The sequence below is a fragment of the Tenrec ecaudatus genome, chromosome 10, assembly GCF_050624435.1.
Source record: "Tenrec ecaudatus isolate mTenEca1 chromosome 10, mTenEca1.hap1, whole genome shotgun sequence".
Taxonomy (NCBI): Eukaryota; Metazoa; Chordata; class Mammalia; order Afrosoricida; family Tenrecidae; genus Tenrec; species Tenrec ecaudatus.
In genome coordinates this window covers 39835217-39848965 of record NC_134539.1, presented here as the reverse complement: position 1 = coordinate 39848965, position 13749 = coordinate 39835217, and the positions used below count along the sequence as shown (strand labels likewise).

Genomic DNA, 13749 nt, shown 5'->3' with positions numbered 1-13749 from the left:
GGAGAAAATGTCGTGAGTGGATTCCATGTTGAGCATAAATACTTTACACAAAGGGAATAGAAGAGGGGATCTGTGAACTTTAAAAACAGAGGGAATTTCTTATAATAAGAAACAAAAATATTACAGCAAATATCACACAGTGAATTTAAGGAAAAAGAAAATAAGGAGCAAAATTGGATCCCTGCAAATCATAACTGCACACTAGACAGACATGAATCCAAACTACATCAAACCTCCACCTGCTATCTCAAGAAATTAGGAAAGCGATATGACATCAAAAGGCAGAAATCAGAATCTAAAAGTCTAAGAAACAAGGTAGGGAACTCATTGTAGAATTAGAACTAAAAGGGAAGAAAAATCTCAGAAAGTGATTTCAAACAAGGCATGCAAGTTTGAAGAGATGTCCTCTAATATAAGTGTAGGTGAAAAGTAGATACTTTTTAAATAAAAAGAAAGAAATATATTTTGAAAAGTAACTTAAAAGAAGATGTTAATATTTATGCTGTAAGTCCCTGGAGAAAACCAGTGCAAAGAAACAGCAATTAGTACCAACTGCCATCGTACACCACTTCTGTAACATTTCAAAACTCATCTATTGGATGAGAATAACACATACCAATCCAGAGTGATGAGTGCTAATATCTAGTTCAGTAAAACCCTGAAATTAAAAACAAACAAACAAAAAGCCCTCTTGGGCATCTGGTGTGTGAGGTGTGGTGGAGGAGATGCATGACATGCTAGAACAGAATAACAAGGTATTAGCTGACCTTTCAGACAAAAATAGAAATATATATTTAAGAGACAAGGAAAAACTGTGAACCCAGGATTTAGATGCAGCAAACCTAACCTTCCATCATAAATATTCTTATCAATATACAAGATTGGTAAACTGGTTTTTCTGGAGCCCTTCCTGAGAAGTCTGCAGTAGAAAGACCTTCCCTGCATGAAAATGAGCAAAAGATATCTCCATAATGACAGCTGATGATCTTTAAATAAACTAGGGTGAAACACAGAAAATATTAAATTTTAAAACTGGCACATTCCTGCCTTGCCTCTAGGAATAGTATTACAAGATAACAACTAGTTGAAAAAGTAAATAAGTATGTTTTTGAAAGCACTTTCAAAATAATTAACTAAAAAACTGACAGAATTACAAAACACTTGTTTACAACAAGGAATTAATATATCTAAGCTGTTTGATCATCAACAGCTGCAAGCAACATTAAATGTGAAACTATGTGACAGTATTAAATTGAAGACCAGTATTGATTAATCAACAAGTCATTCCTTACAGTCTTGGCAAAGTGATTGGACACATTTGATCAAGTCACTAGATCCAGCTGTCAATTGGCAGCAAATGCAGATCAGAGAAGCTTGAGGTGTGTCAAACGTATATCTGCCTATTGTGCAGTGTCCTCCAGTCAGTCCCTAATCATCATGGCTCTATGTACAACGGGAAAAAAAAACAACACTGACTGATCCTCACAATTTTATTCTTGAGCCCACTCTTTTCTGCTGCTATGTCAATCCATCTCTCCGATGGTTACGTGTTTTTTGTTGACCCTTCACTTTACCAAGCATAGTATGTGTTTTTACAGGGACTAGTCTTTCCTGAGATCTAGTCCAAAGAGATGAATGCTGGCCATCATCACATCTAAGAACATCCTGGTTGTACTTTTTCTTCCAAGACTCATTTGTTTGTTCTTCTACTAGTCTATGGTACTTCCAATATTTTTCACCAACTCTAATCTTTTTTTAAGATAATTTTACTGGGGCTCTTACAGCTTGTATAACAATCCATACATCAATTGGATCAAGCATATGTGTACATATGTTGCCACCATTATTTTCTAAACATTTACTTTCTATTTGAACCCTTGGTTTCAACTCCTTTTACCCTCCCTCCAACCCTTCCACCCTCATGACCCCTTGATAAATTATAAATTATTATTGTTTACATATCTTACACTGACCACTGTCTCCTTTCCCCCGCAGTTTCTTCCCCCCTCCACTACCCCTTTGCCCTACCCTCCTGGTATCGCTATTCCCATTTCTGTCCCCAGGGGTTTTATCTGACCAGGATTCCATGTGTCCTCAGCTTTTATCTGTACCTGTACACATGCTCCAGGCTACCCTGCAGTCAAAGGCAAGATTGGGGTCATGGTAGTGGGGGTGAGGAAGCCTCAAGAAACCAGAAAAATATTGTTTTATCAGTACTATATTTCACCCTGGACCAACTCCAATCTTACCTCTTTTTATCATGATGTTGTCTCTTTGTCCGGTTAAAATGAATGGCTTTGGTTTTCTTTCCTTTGAATTCTAATCCATACTAAGGGCTTTAGTCTCTCAACTTTATCGGTAAGTATGTCAAGTCCTCTTCCCTTTCAGCAAGCAAGGTTACATCACTTGAATAATTCAGGTTGTTAATAAGCCTCCCTCCAGTCTGGATTCAACATTTTTCTTCATTTACTCGATCTTATCTGATTATATGGTCAGCATTCAGATTAAATATATATGGTGAACACATACAACCCTGAGACACAGTATATGTCGTTTTCTGTTTGAATGAATGTCTCTTGGTCTATGTGTAAGTTCCACAGGAGCACAATAAGTGGTTGGGAATTCACAATCTTTGACATGCTGCCCACAGTTTGTTATGATCCACACAGTGGAATGCCTTTGCTTAGTCAGTAAAACAAACAAACAAACAAACAAACATCTCTCTGGTATTCTCTGTTTCAATCAAGAGCCACCTTACATCTGTGAGGTAGATCTCTCATTCCAAGTCCTTTTCCATATATGGCTTGAAGTTTTAATACTTCACTTTCAGTGTACTGCTACAATGGTTTTAAAATTATCTTCAGCAAATTGTTGCCTGTGTGTCTATGAAAATTTTGGGAGAGAAACCTCATGTATATCATTAAAATATAAATGTACACACATATACACACTATGGTTTCCATATTTGAAATTGAGTTTAAAATAAAAAATATTTAAAAATTAGGTAGCAGGCATCAAAGACCCGGAAAAAAAATCATATCATTGTGAACGAGGGTGAGTGCAGAGTGGAGACCCAAAGCCCATCTGTAGACAATTGGACATCCCCTTACAGAAAGGTCACAAGGAAGAGACGAGCCAGTCAGGATAAAGTATAGCACCGATGAAACATACAACTGTCCTCTAGTTCTTTAATGCTTCCCACACCATCATGAACCCAATTCTACCTTACAAATCTGGCTAGACCAGAGCATGTACACTGGTACAGATAAGAGCTGGAGAAACAGGCAATTCAGGACAGATAACCGCTCAGGGCCAACAACGAGAGTAGCGATACCCAGAGGGCAAGGGGAGGTGGGGGAAGCAAGGGGGCACCGATCACAATGATCGGGGGACGGGCAACAGAAAAGTGGGTGAAGGGAGACATTGGTCAGTGTAAGACATGAAAAAATAATACCAATTTATAAATTATCAAGGGTTTGTGAGATAGGAAGGGTTGAGGTGGGAGGGGAAATATGATACCAAGGGCTCAAGTAAAAAGAAAATGTTTTGAAAATGATGATGGCAACAAATGTTCTTGATACAATGGATGGATGGATAGATTGTGATAAGAGCTGTATGAGCCCCCAATAAAATGATTTTTTAATTAAATTAAATTTTTAAAAAAGAAAATGCATGCGATATTTTATTATTTAGATATAATACATGTGTGATGCTTTCTAAAGCCAAGTCCATATCATCACTGTAGTAGATAAAGGTGCAGTCAAAGAACAGAATTTTGTAAATCATTGTGCACATCCTTAACTACATGTTTAGAATAAGTCCTGGAAGAGGAATTGTTGGAGAAATACATGTGCTATGACTTGTCCTAGATGTGATGAAAGTACACTTTTAGAGAGGTGGTAAAATCTTAGTCTACAGGCTACTGCAAACTTGTACCTTGTTTGTTATATTGATTGTGTTTCCACCTCTTTGATTTTTAAAACATTCTGCTTCTTAATGTTTAAAACAACCCTGAGTTTCCGTTACAAGGATAGAAATGTCCAATTATGAAAAAGAGGCTTGGGATAAATCCAAGAATACATCCCAGGTGCATCCAGTTGTGTTATTACTGCTATTTGTATTAATTCAGAGTGTAACTAAAACTTCAGCAATGATATATACAAGAAAATCATTCAATCTATTTTAATTTCAGACACTTAGAGTAAAATGTACTTTCTGCTATTTAGGTCAATTGCAACTATTATGCTAAATGGACCAACATAAGAGACAAAGTAACCATAAATTCATATTTTAATAGACTTGTCTCTACAATGTCAAAACGGCATGATGTGAATTCATTGCTCTAGGAATGGGAGGAACAGCTTTTTGTTGTTGCTGCTGGGACTTCACACCAGTGTTGCTGACAACTGCTTCTCTAAGTGGGTATAAAATCAGCCCTTAATTTTCACCAGGCTGAGGGGACAGAGGGAGCTGATCTAGGGACTTTGTCTTTCAGTACTCATGGAAATTGAAATTTATTTTATGATAGAAGTACAGGTTAGAAATTGATAGAATTTAACTCTATAAATATTGATGCATGTGTGGGTGTTGCTGACTTTTTCTCTTGAGTCTAATCACCGACTGTGTGCTCTCTCCTGAGCATCACTGATTCTTATTCCACACATGTCAAAGTCACTATAATCCACTTTTCCCTCCAAGCTCCAGCAAACAGGCATTGCTACTAATTCTTATCGGTTCCACTCCACCTGCTGGACACCCCCCACTTCCACTGTGCCCATTCTTCCTTGCCAGTATTGTCAACACTGCTTTGGCCCTTGCCAGGTTCAGCCAATATCTATAAGATGCCATTATTACTCTGAGAACTAATGTCTCTATCAGTAAATAATCATAATTTTACTAAAACAGCTACCAGCACTGGATACTAAACTCTGTCATGTCCTGGTATCTCTGCCTGACACCACTGCTGCACCTTTCAAGGCATGGATGGCTATCATAGATATACTGTCCCCTTTACACCGCTGAAATTATCTGATGCCCTGTTGACTGTGATGAGGCAGGTAAAAATACATCTCTCCTAGTTGTGCCACATATCTTGAAAAAGATACTTAAGCTACACTGCTTGTGGCATACTCTACAACTGAGTATTTTGTATAATAGATTTTGCAGTATGCACATCCATTCCTATCTCCAACATGTGACCATAGTCAGGGACTCATAAGAAACCTCAGTGACCCCACCGTGCTGTACTCAGAATCTCTCCTACACAATCACAGAGTTAACTGGATCCAAGGGAGACATGAATTATCTCCCAGGTGGTTTTTCATTCTTTCTTACCAATAAGCACCTTTGGGGCATCTCACAAACTCTTAAGGCCCACACAGATGTGGCTAGAACCTAGAGCCTAGCCTCATACTGAGAACCCTCTAACAAATGATGGATTTATGACAGTTCAATGAGGGTGAGGAATGGATTCACTGACTTCAATCAAGCCACAACCATTCTCCTCCAGCAGTCAGTCTCTCTGTTCTTCTATGCAGCCTGGGCTTTGTGGAAACCCCCCCTCAGGTTCTGATTGGTCCAGGATTTTCTCCCCGAGTGATCCCATGAAGGGTACCCCAGCATCTGAAGAATTCCAACAGCTATTATTACACTAACAGGAAAATAAAAGTTTTCTTGCTAATAATTCTTGACAATCTGCTCTCTACCCACACCCTCAGCTATTTCTTATTTTTATTTATAAGCATGCCTATTTTAGCTAAAATTCAATTATTGCTAGTTAAAGTGTATTATATGAGAGGGTTTCAAAAATTCATGGGAAAATTACATTTTTTTTTCAATTGTATAAAGCACATCTGTACAGTCTTTGCCCTAATCATTTTTTTCTCTTTTCTTCTTTTACATTTTATTAGGGACTCCAACAACTCTTACCACAATCCATACATATACATACATCAATTGTATAAAGCACATCCATACATTCCCTGCCCCAATCATTCTCAAGGCATTTGCTCTCCACTTAAGCCGCTTGCATCAGGTCCTCTTTTTTTCCCCCCCCTCACTCCCCTTTCCCCCCTCCCTCATATGCCCTTGGTAATTTATACCTCGTTATTTTGTCATATCTTGCCCTATTCGGGGTCTCCCTTCCCCCCTTCTCTGCTGTCCCTCTCCCAGGGAAGAGGTCACATGTGGATCCTTGTAATCAGTTCCCCCTTTCCAACCCACTCACCCTCCACTCTCCCAGCATCGTCCCTCACGCCCTTGGTCCTGAAGGTATCATCCACCCTGGATTCCCTGTACCTCCAACCCTCATATGTACCAGTGTACAGCCTCTGTCCTATCCAGCCCTGCAAGGTAGAATTCGGATCATGGTAGTTGGGGGGAGGAAGCATCCAGGATCTGGGGGAAAGCTGTGTTCTTCATCGATACTACCTCACACCCTAATTAACCCATCTCCATTTTTTAATTCCATTTTCCATTGATATTTTAAAGCCCCAACATATAAGTTCTTGCTCTTTCTGTCTCTAAATATGACAGGCGAGAACTGAAATAAATAGTTATTAAAATTTAGAACAATGAATTAGAACACATGGCATCTTTTGCAACCTTTTAAAAAAAACTATCAAAGCACGATCTCTGTAAGAATCTCCTCCTTTTCCTTCTTCTCTGTCTTTATCTTGCGTTCTCCTCACTCTTCTCTGTTCTCGTGAACGCTCGAAACCGTGAAGCATGTTTTTTTCACTCTCTCTCACAACTATGTCAAATGCCTTTCAGAATAGACCACTGTTAGCATCCTTTAAAAACTGTGGTTTCATGTACTAAAGGTGAATCTTAAGCAAATGTAGTCTGAAACAAAAATCATCTCTTAATCCTTCAGGATACAAAGCATGACTCTAGCAAAATATTAGAAAATCTAATTCAAATTAATTTAAAGAGAGAGAGAGATTATTGATCCACATGTTTTGACTGTCAAGATTATATCAATTTTTGGAATGGGCAGTTCCATGAGCTCAATTTATTGTTTCTCTTTTCCTTATGTTGATTCCATTCTTTGGTAGATTTTTATTCACATGGAAATATGGTGTGCAAATATTCATACATTTATTCAATCTTATGAATAGGTCAGTGGAAAATACGCATCTTCTTCATAAATATTCCAACAACTCAATTAGTATGGGCTCTTATTGGGTATACCTGGTAACACGTATACCTATCACTGAACAGTCTAAATGAGTCAGGACTTGACAAGATATTTTCCTAAGAAGGGGTAAGCCTTCAAAGAAAATTAGAGTGGGACAATAAAACAGAGGAAGAGATAAATGTCAGGTAGACAAAAACAATATATTTCTACTATAAAAGATACCTGACATTTCCATGTAATCATATGATATAACAGAGAAGGAATAATTGGTAAAATACATCATAAGTTTGCAAGGCAATCCTTGACCTATAACTCACTGTTTAGTCTTTCGTGAGTCGCCAAGCTATTTCAAGAAACCCACTGATGATATGTTGATGATAGATAGATAGATAGATAGATAGATAGATAGATAGATAGATGATAGATAGATAGATAAATGGCAGGCATATATATCAGTATTATAGGAAGGCTTATTAACAACCTTCTATCTGCAGATGACAAAACCTTGCTATATATATAATTAGTTCTTGAACTGTCCTTCTTACTCTATCATACTATTAATCTCTGAGGATCCTTATATATCTCTCATCCTTGCTTCACCTCCTGCCAATTTTTGGACTTAAATGCAATCACTCCATATTTTGCTCCAAAAACTTAGTAATTTCTTTATCTTCATATTTAATTAATATCTGGTCCAATATGCTCATGGAACAATTAGTTATTAAAGACCCTTCTAAATAAAACCCAATATATTTTATACCTGAAAATTGCCCTTATTGAAAAGATGATGAAAGTAGGGGAAGAGATAATGGTCCTGGTTCTGTATTTTGTCAGAGTCAAGCATTTTTGCATTTTTAAGGGATATTGTAAACTTGTGTAGGCAATGTCATCTCACAGTTTTGCCATCAGGTAAATAAGCATCTCTGTCTAAGCATTTTTCTGGATTGGTGATGGGGGAATCTTGGGAATCAGGCGTGTACTTTAATTACATGGGGAATTCACATTCCCATCCAAGCCCATCACATGATTGTGAACTACTAACAGGGAACAGTAATTTCAAAACCTGAAATATTTATCTGAAGCCAATTTAGAAATCTGCTTTGATTTCTAAAAATCCATCAAGATATAATGAGTTAAAACTCTTGGTGGGAAGCCTGGTTAGTGACATTTTTCAAGGCGCTCTAGATGATTCTGAAGTTGAGCCAGGTTTGGGAATTACTAGGATATAGCAGCTGGTCCCGAAGCAAAAGGAGAATTAGAATTCAGTGAGTATGTGCTGCAATTGTACAGGCAGTTGCTTATCACCCCCTTGCTTGCTTTGAATCAAAAATAACCCAAGCGTTTCTTCATTTGGGGTTTGAGCAGAATGCATCAGCAAAGCACCCACCCTGCCGGAGCAGCGCATTCAAAGGTCCTTCATGGATGGATTAACTTTAATAGGAAAGCTGCTCTCTGTGCAGGTGACCAGCTGGGTAAACCCGCCACCATACCACACTCCCAATTATCACTGTGCCCTATTAAAAAAGCCAGGGCAGGTCAGTTCCCCATTTGAAAAAGCCTTCATTCTACTTTGGATGTGCTCAGGTTACATACAAAAACCAACCTGGAAGACAGAGGAGCACATGTCAGAAAAAGTAATCCAGGAAAATCAGGGACTTTGTGGGATGTGGATTCAATGGCCAGTCAGCAGTAGTTTCACTCTCGCAGTTTTATTTTGGTTAATCAGTATGCACACGCTCTGAGACATAAGCATATTTTCCGCTCTTAAAATGTAAAAATTAAATTACTACAACAAAGTTATTTAAGTCCACAACTTGCGAAGTAATCAGGTAGTTTAAAGTTAATATCCGCATTTTTGTAAATGCTGTGTGTACCTGTGCAGAGCATCTGCATATATGGAAACACCTAAGGACTCTTAAGACCTGGGTTGTCGCTGCACTTTCCCGCTGCCTCTTAGGTGACTTTTTTCTGCATCAGCTTCACTGCCTACAGACAGGTTTTAACCACCTGAGGTCTGTTTCAGTCCCACCTTACTGTCCCAACGAGTCACACCCTGCTGCTGGCACTTGTTTCACCAGACTTCTGATAGCACCTGAGGACTCAGTTTCCATCAACACTGATACCCATTCCCAAAATAGAATTTAAAACAAGGCAATTCATGCCATTCTCGGCACATATCCACGAACCCTGATAATCTCCCAAACTGTAGGCTCTGCTCTGCCTATTTCCTGTCCCCGGCTCTCATCCACCCACTGCTCACTTCTTTCCTCCAGTTATTCTGCACACCATGAAATATTGTCTAGTTCTAATGTAAACATTAGGCTATTTCTTCACCTTAACTGAAACAAAGCTCTCTTTGGAAGGTTCGTGGGGCTTCCTTCCATGAGAGGTAGCTCCAATGAAGCTTAGTCACTTTGTTACTTCCTCTCTAGCATTTTTCCCCAAATATATTTTCTACAATCTCTCTTTAACTGTCTTTTAAAACTGGCTGCTTGTTTTATTTCTGGATTTTATTTTTCTTTCCTCCTGATACCTACAGATCCCAGGGGCCTTCCTCCACAGCAATGCAGATTCATTGTATGTATCCAGACCAATCCTTCTGTCCGCCTTCAAATTCTCTGTAAATCTACTTTGATCTTATAAGTGTTTGATCTCATTTCTAATGATCTTCCAGTCCTCTAGCTTAGTCATTCATTCTTGTCATCAGCTAAAAGTATTCCATCTTTGAAATATTGAAATTTAATATTAATTTTATCTCATTGAAATTTCAGATGCTTTGTCATCCTTAACCCTATTACTTTCACTCTTTTTTTCCTGAAGTAGAGGAGGTTAGTGGAGTGCAGGCGGGAAGGAGTCGTGTGTTCTTTGGCACCTCTTTAACAAGCTCACTAGTAAATCCCAGTTTGGGGGCTTGTCACCCGTGAAGGAAGAGCTGCAAGAGAGATGTGTCTGTCTCAGGATGAATAAAAACAAGTCAAGGGCAAATACTTTGTCCTTTTTTTATTTTTTCTGATCGTTGATAGGCAATTTGGTCCATTTCATCATTTACCAGTCAGTTCTCCCAAAATTAAAAAAAAACAAACCACAAAACTATGCCTTTGGTTACAGCGTTAATTCCTTTGGTATAAGAGCTCTTTGTCTTTGCTCCTCAGGTGGATTTCTCATTATCTTCACCAATCTTCTGAACCCGGGAATCCTTCTTGCAGGAAGATTTACAGCAGCTAGGGGGCCAGGACAGGGACCACATGAAGCAGCAAGGAATCGAGCCTTATACATTTTTGTCACAAATATAATATATGGTGAACCACCACGCTGGAGACAAGAAAGTTAGTCTGGGAGGAGAGCTTCAAGTTCTTCTCATTGGCCACCGAATGGTCTCACCAGAAGAGCCGAGTGGTGATATAGTAAGCAATGATCACATCAACGGTGTAGTGTTCGTGTGCTCCAAGAATGCCCACAAGCCCAGCAGCACTCAGCAGCCAACAGATTAAATGGTACCACCGGAAGTGCCGAGGCGGATATTCTTTGATGAGCAAATAGGCTAGTGTCATCACAACGGTGTGACTGCTGAAGAGGAAGTCTCCGCACAAGATAGGTAACCCAGTTATGGACAATCCGCCACCAGAGATCAACTGGAGAATCCGCTCTGCTTTGGGCTGAGCTTGGGAGCACAGTGGAAATGCATTCCAGACCCAGGGAGGGCGGTAACGCACACGGTGTGCAGCGATACAGGTACCAAGTTCCCGGGATAAAAAAGGATCTGCGCCCCACGATGGACTGGTATCTCAGAAAGAGTCACTGGGTGATAGATCCACAGTCCAACTAAGATGATCCCATTGATTTCTGATACTGAAAATGCCCATTTCACCCGATCAATGTAATCAAAGAACTTGTCTGGGAGTGGAGGGCTCAGCTCCTTGGGAAGCCCCCGCTCATGGACGACTGTGATTGTGACGGTGGTCAGGACCAGCTTGCAAAGCGCCTACAGAAGGCACTGCCTGTCTTCCACCACTCTAGGGGGAACTTGTTCCTCGATTCGGTGGGCATAGCAATCTGGACATAGTCCGGATACTTCTTGGTACCCTTTTGAAGTCCGTTGGATAAACTCTTAGGTTTACCGTTACCATTTTTGTTTTCTTCAACAGGCTCGGCGGGTCTCATGTAAGCGTTTGTAGGGTCGTTGGTTTGAGTCTCCGTATGCTCCCCCAGCTTTAATGTCTCTATGAAATCCATGGTGCTCCGACCTTGGGGTTCCAAAGGGAGATGGCTCGGGCTCTTCCTAGCTGGGGAAACTTCAAAGTTGAATATCTTTTCCTTCTGAGGTCAGCATGCACGTTGACCACTGAACGGGTCGGGTGCCACTCAGGACGGAGTCCAAGGCTGACTTGCTTCAGTGCCGCTGGCCATGAGCCAAGTCCTTGGCACCCAGGCACCTGAATGGCTCGGTCCTAGTAGCAGTCAAAAGTCCATGGATAGTGGCAGAGTGCTTTCTGAGAAGTGCAGTATCTGGACAGAGGATGATGATTCCGTTTGCTCCGGGCCGTACTTTCACTCTTAAACTTACTTTAACCTCATTGAGATTTCTGACATTACGATGTGTTTATCTTTGTTTTCTAAAGCAGTTATCTAGACTCAATGCTTAATCATCTCAAAAAGATGTCATAAATCCTAGATACCCAGGTACTCTTTTGTGCATCAGTCTAACAAAATTTCAGCCCTGGAATAAGTTTACACTTTATGTTCAATACTTAATAAAGCCGGGTGCGTGGGGGAATGACTGGAAAGCCATGTTATTTACCGATTGGTGTCACTATAAATTTATGGTATCTGACCTCTAGCTGAGCCTCCTGAGAAAGCCATTAATCAACTTTGTTTCTTTGCCATCATAATATTACAAAGACTGTAGCTCTGCTCTATCTAAGACTTTGGATCATATACAAACACCTAACTCAATTGGAAAACCCTTTGTGTTCAACGGGAATCCTGTTTCAGATGTCATGTAAAGACAAAAAATGTCAAGCATTATATAAAGCAACATTCGGTTTCCAAAACTTCAAAAATATTTTGATAGTCATACAAACCTCAGGACCTTCTGTCTCAGAGAAAGATGAGTTTCTTCTTTTTAAAAGTATTTTCTTTATTATTACCATGACCTCAATCTCAAAGGCTTCTTCAAGGGATCCACTGCACTTTCCTTCCATTATCCTTGTATGAGTAGCATGTTCAATGATTTCAAATAAAAACAGTTTTAGGTAAACCCTATTCCTAGATGATCTCATAAAGCCATGGTCTTGACATACATGTTGAATTTAAAGACCAATCTTCCTTTCTTCTCTCCATCTCTGTCTCTTTCTCTCCTCTCACCGCCCTCATCTACCTCTGTCATTGTCATGGATCAACTGTTTATCTTTCTTCTGAATTCATAACCTCTTTAATTGCAAACTAAATACTCCTCTCTAAATTTGATATACATCTCAAGCTCAATATATCTAAAAGTAAATTCACTACTATGTCTCTTCCCTCTCCTTAAATATTACCATGTTTGAAAACTTCTTCATAACAAACATAATACACAGGCATTGGTGAGCCATCTTTTACTTCTCTATTTATTACTCCCTAACTTCATTACAAACTGAGTCTTGCCAACTTTGACTCCTAAATTTTTTCTTTACCTGGGTTATAGACAGAATATTAAAATAGATATGATGGCTGTTCCTCTATAGTTCGGGCAAAGATAACATTTAGAAGCATAACATCTGTAATAGCATACAGATAGCAATCAATAGTCTTCACCAGCATCATAATTCAAATGCATGGACTTTTCTTTGATCTTCCTTATTCAATGTTGAATGTTTTTTAAGTTGTGCTATTACAAAAGTCTCCTATAGGATCTTTCTGCTTTCATTCCTGTCATCCTAAAATTAATTTTCCATACTTCTCCTCTGAAAAGAGTGCTGTTCCCATGCTTAAAATCCTTCAACAGATCTCATTTAAAGCCTCAAACACTTTCCATAGACTTCAGGGATCATTATGGTGCATTTCACACAAATATAATCTACTACTTATTCCTGCTTAAATCTTACCTAGAGTCAACATCAATATGCTTTTAGACTGCCTCATACGCCTTCATACCTATAAGCTCCATGTCATCAATCATATTCTACCCTACAGAAGGCCTGAGATATCTATGATTCTCCCACTTGGTTAGTGAATGTTGTTAACTGTTAGGTGCCACCAAGTCTGATCAGACTAATGTATGTGCAACAGAACTAAACACTTGCGGTCCTGTGCTATCCACACAATTACTTTTATACTTGAGCCCATCATTTGGCCATTGTGTCATTCCATCTTGTTGAATGTCTTCCTCTTTTTTGTTGTCCCTCTACTTTACCAAGCATGAAATCCTTCTTTAGGGATGGGTCTCGCCTAACATCTCAAAGTAGATACGATGAAGTTTTGGCATCCTTGCCTCCAAGGAGACTTCCAGCTGTAATTCTTCCAACACAGATGTGTTTGTTCTTTCAGAGTCCATGACACTTTCAATATTCTTCACCAGCACCACACTTCACATGCATTGATTCTTCTCTACTCTTCCTACTCAATGTCCACTT

The 13749-nt window shown here is 39.3% G+C and overlaps 1 pseudogene; it reads right to left on the bottom strand.

Annotated features, from left to right (window-relative positions):
- Positions 1 to 10286: 10286 nt before the first annotated feature.
- LOC142457907 (phosphatidylcholine:ceramide cholinephosphotransferase 2 pseudogene) lies at positions 10287 to 11371 on the bottom strand (annotated as a pseudogene).
- Positions 11372 to 13749: the final 2378 nt, after the last annotated feature.